The following is a 5,511-nucleotide window of genomic DNA, read 5'->3' as shown; positions in this document are numbered from 1 at the left end:
GATGCACCGAAACTCCAAACAGGTAGGCGTACCCGTTTCGGAAACTTCATGGGAACGGAAACTCGTACGAAACGCGTACGAAACGTTTTCTTGAAGTTTCCATATATACCGAAACGTTTCTGTGAAGTTTCCATACCGTATCTAATTAAGATTAGGGTTTCAATGAGTTTTTTGTATTCCAAAAACGACTTCCATCTTGCGACTATGCATACCCCAAACACAAACCAACTAAATTATACAATTAAGATCACCATTAGACTTTTTCTGTTCCAAAACTGATTATAAAAAATTTAATCCGTGATCACCTATCACCATTAAACATATATTATAAAATTATACATATATAATTTTACATAATTTTCTGAAGTCTCAAGTCTATCTCTATATAAAACCAATATAATTTTATTTTTTAAAATTGTTTTATTGCCATATCTTTGTCGTACCCATATCCTAAATTTTTCAGTTTTGCCGTTCCCCGTTTCCATATCGTTCTCGTGACGCTTTGTCGTATCCGTTTTGGTGCTACATAGGTAAGAGTAATATTCTGGACGATTATATGTAAGCTTAAGTGTGGATTAAATTTTTGAATAAGGAGGTGATTTTAAGTTTAAGATTTTTATTTATATTTTGGTGTTTTAGTTTTAAGTTTGTTGATCTTTTCTAGTTAATTATTGAGTATAATTTGAACTAGAAAATTTGTAAGCTTTGGATTAATTATTAGTATTTTTTTTGAAGTATGGAATTTAAAGATGTTTATTAAGCTACTATGCTCAGAAAAAATTTTTAGTGTAGTAAAGGGTATCGTTCAATTCGATCTTTTAAGTGTGGACTGCTTGGATGTTTAATCTGTACTTGAGAATTGATTTCATTTTGGAGACTTAGTAGTGTTTGGAAATTCTATTATTTATAAGTTTTAGTTGCTTTAAGAATTTAGATATTTAGATGGCATTGGATTTTAACTGTCATCTTTATCTTATGTAAATGTCTAGGTTTGTTATGAAAAGCAAATATACTTGAGTAATAATTCTTTTGTCATGAACAATGTGTTTTAAAGAATTATTTGGTATATGTTAATAACTTATATTTTGTTTCTTATGCATTTTGGTTTTTCGTTATGTTTGTTTTGCAGTGCCAGATGTTTAACTAGAGTTTGTCCTTACTCATAACGCTAGATACACTCTGGATACGAGTAAAGGAATGACTATCCACATCAAATTTTTTCAATATATACACCACTATTTTAATAAAAATCTTAATAATAATGTAATTATGATGTTTTTTTTCTTTTTATATTATTTTCCTTTTTACTTTTACTATAAAAATGTAATAATCATGATATACTAATCATGATATCTTGTTACTTTTTTCATTTGATTTTGATATGATAATTATGTTGTCTTATTACTTTTTATATATATATATATATATATATATATATATGTATTTATTCTATTTCATTATTTTTAACTTTAATATCATACATTTTATTTTTTATTGCAATTGAAACACTAAAAATATAATAAATCATTAACATGCACCTTATATAATTATAGATAATAGTAGAAGATACATAATAGTAGAAGATATAAATAATACTCATAGATAATAAAATATTTTAATCATTTTCTTAATCAATATTAATACAAGTTCTCATACCTATTGAATTAAGTCTAGGAAATTTAATCTGGTTGTACATATTTAGTCTATCCAAAAAAGGATTTTTCCATGCCCGATCAAATGCGTGACTAGACCATTGTGGATGCGTAGGAGGTACCGGAAAATCTCCTTGTAAAACCAGTCTCACGAAATGGTTACGATTGACTCATCCAATTACACAAATATCATGTGGTTGTGAACTTGGTGGGCTAGTAAAAAGTGGAAAGCACGTTGTCTCCCTATCTTTGCTCAAAAAAACAACCACCACATTATACCTTGAAGCAATGAGTAACCCAGTCTCTGGCATAGTCATCCAATATTGCGGATCTGCAAATCCTCCTTCAAAGTGATTCAGCATGTACTGAAGTGATTGTACGCCTTCTTTGTTAAAAATTGCAGTGTATCTTGCATTATGCACAGATAACTCATCTAATAAATTCATACGAATTTGACGCCAATCATCTTGATAACGACCAATGCAAACAACCGTCGCTCTAAATCCACAGTTTCCATCTCCTAGTACATTCTGAACCTGTGTGATATACGGAAGAAAATCTTCGAATCCATGATCAATTAAATAATCTTTATTAGTTCATACTTGGATCTGGATTTTGGGTTTCGGGTGTATACATATATGGATCTGGATTGTGGTACATATATGGATTTGGATTGTGGGTTTCGGTTGTATACACATATGGATCCAGATAGTATGGATTCTGGTGTTGACTTTGGCTTATAAAAGGATCTTGAAAGAATGGTTGGCTTGAATGAAAGACTTCTGGAATATCATCCATTAAATTTGAACCACTCATGGGTGGGCCTTCGTCAAATTCGAAACAGCTGTCAGTTGGGACCTCATTTAGGTCAAATTCGAAACACCTATCAGTTGGGACCTCATTTAGGTCAAATTCGAAACAGCTATGTCTGGCCGGCTCATAACCCGAATTGACATAATCGGAAATGGTTGAACAACTATATCTTGTTAAGGAAAAGTCGACACGCTTTTTTTGTTGCAATTTCTTTGGTCGTCCACGGGTATTTTTTTTAACTCGCGGTTCCCGAATGTCGGTTGTACTTGGACTGAATATATTCTTCAACTTTCTTAACCAGCTCTTTCTTTCAACTTTGGACTGCTTGTTTTAGTTTTCTTTGAAATGTTCCAGTACACTCCCACAACTAACATCATCATTTTCCACAGATGTTGCCGGTAAAATATCTAACTTTCTCCAAAAGATGTCAGTCGAATCCAATGAAATACATTGACCTGCATTAAAAAATAAATAAGTATTGTATATACAACTTTTAAAGAAATTATAAAAATAAATCTATCGGATTATAATTACCTGAATTTATGTACTTTGAAAGTTCACAAGAACATGGTAACCCACAACTGTTGCTATGAAAACTTAATATGTTTAACTCGCGTATTACGCAGGTATATAATCTAGTTTATAAATATATTAGTTATAATAATTAAATTAATTATCTATCAAATCTGTCGGTGATGCCTAAATAGTACATAACTATAACTAACATATAAATAAATTAATAAATAAATATGTTATAAATTTTGAGGAGTTCGAAAGTTTTGAAGGAAGTTTATAAAGTGGATTTTAATTAATTTATTTAGATAGCAATTTTGTTCTTTTAGTTTTTGTAATTAAGTGAAATTTTGAGAGTCCAAATTTTTTGAAAGTCCAAAACTCCAAATTCTAAAATTTAGTTTGAATATTTCGTTTTCCTGCCTTTCACCTCTTTTTTTTTTTTTTTTCCCCAAACTCTTTCAAATCCCTAGACAACTCTCTAGTCCACATATTTTTACATGAGTTGTGTTATAACTACCAATATATTTTAATTTAGAAATTTTTTTTAAAGTTGTGTTATAACTACCAATATATTTTAATTTAGAATTTTTTTTAGTCAAAATATTAAAAAGGTTGAAACAAAGTCCTTTTAGATCCTTTTAAAGTTGTGTTATAGCTACCAATATATTTTAATGGATAATATTTCGGAAGTCTTTTATTCAAGCCAACCATTCTTTCAAGATCCTTTTATGAGCCAAAATCCATACTATCCGGATGCAAATGTGTATACAACCGAAACCCACAATCCAAGATCCTTTTAGAGCGACTGCTGTTTGCATTGGTTGTCATCAAGATGATTGGCGTCAAATTCGTACGGATTTATTGGATGAGTTATCTGTGCATAATGCAAGATACACTGAAATTTTTAACAAAGAAGGCGTACAATCACTTCAATACATGTTGAATCACTTTGATGGAGGATTTGCAGATCCATCATATTGGATGATTATGCCAGACACTGGGTTACTCATTGCTTCAAAGTATAATTAATGTGGTGGTTGTTTTTTTGAGCAAAGAAGGAGATACAACGTGCTTACCGCTTTTTACTAGCCCACCAAGTTCACAACCACTTGATATTTGCGTAATTGGACGCTTCAACGGTAATCATTTCGTGAGACTGGTGTTACAGGGAGATTTTTCGGTACCTACTACGCATCCACATTGGTCTAGTCACGCATTTGATCGGGCATGGGAAAATCCTTTCTTGCATAGACAAAATATGTACAACCAGATTAAATTTCCTAGACGTAATTCAGTAGGTGTGAAAACTTGTATTAATATTGATTAAGAAAATGATTAAAGTATTTTATTATGTATAATTATTATTTATATCTTCTACTATTATGTATAATTATATAAGGTGCATGTTAATGATTTTATTATATTTTTATTCTTTCAACATGATTATCATATAAAAAATCAAATGAAAAAGTATACTAAAAATAAAAAAGTAATAAGACATCATGATTATTATTTTTTTATGGCAAAAGTCAAAAGAAAAATAATATAAAAAAAACATCATGATTACTTTATTATTAAGATTTATATTAAAATATTGGTGTCTATAGTGAAAAAAATTGGTGTGAATAGTCATTCCCTTTTTACATTTATGTACACTTATCTTCTTTTCTCACCATCACATTTTGCTACACTCTCTTTTTCATCCTCTAGATTTAATAAAACCCACTACTTGAAAAATTTAAAAACAATGATAAAACAATCAAAAAAACCTCTCGATTATTCTTCAAATTATGTAACCATCTAAATTACCACCGAGACAATCTAAAATCGAGCCTTCACATCAAGGTTTAAGTTTCTTTTCTGGTTATAGCTAAACGTTTTTGTTTTGTGTAGATTTGAAAAACCATCTTTGTTTAATTTGTGTAGATCTAAAAGTTGTCACAAAACACGGCCAAAAATATATGGTATTTTTGCTTGATGTACACAAAAAAAGCAACCACGATAGATCTTTGTTGATGTATATATTTTGACTAACTTTTTTTTTTCTATCTAATTGTATATTGTGTTCTCGTTTTTCAGGTTTTTTAAACCGAAAGATTTCATGTTTGTAGATGAAATATAAAGCGATTGGCAGGTAATTTTTGTTAAATAAAAAGTATAACTGATTTCAAGTTCCATTTTTATTACTGTAATATTCTTTTGTGACTTAGTGGTATAATATTCAAAGAAGAATTTTTTTTTATGGTTGTTGGTTTGATTAGGGTCTCTTTTTTTATCTCTAATTTCTGAAATAATTTGAAGGAGAGAAGGCATAGAGTCAAGGACATGAAGAAATCGCAAGAATCAGTGCCGTTTTTGCTTATGTGACCGACAAAGAAGAGAAAAAGCTACTTGTTTGTATGTAGATGTATAGAAGATTTAGAATGAGATTTAGATAATTTCTTTTGTAATGATGTTAAGGAATTCGTTTGTAATGGTATATAATGGTAGACATTTAGCATAAATTAATGAATATTTAGTTTGATCTTAA

The 5,511-nt window shown here is 29.7% G+C and overlaps 1 long non-coding RNA gene across 1 annotated transcript; it reads left to right on the top strand.

Annotated features, from left to right (window-relative positions):
- The first annotated feature begins 4,652 nt into the window (after positions 1–4,652).
- Positions 4,653–5,511, top strand: LOC122585810. Its single transcript, XR_006321791.1, has 3 exons — positions 4,653–4,826; positions 5,061–5,115; positions 5,283–5,511. It is a non-coding gene; the product is annotated as an uncharacterized LOC122585810 (long non-coding RNA).

This window comes from Erigeron canadensis, chromosome 1 (assembly GCF_010389155.1).
Source record: "Erigeron canadensis isolate Cc75 chromosome 1, C_canadensis_v1, whole genome shotgun sequence".
NCBI lineage: Eukaryota > Viridiplantae > Streptophyta > Magnoliopsida > Asterales > Asteraceae > Erigeron > Erigeron canadensis.
Note: the sequence above shows the minus strand (reverse complement) of the source record. Positions and strands in the feature narration are given on the sequence as shown.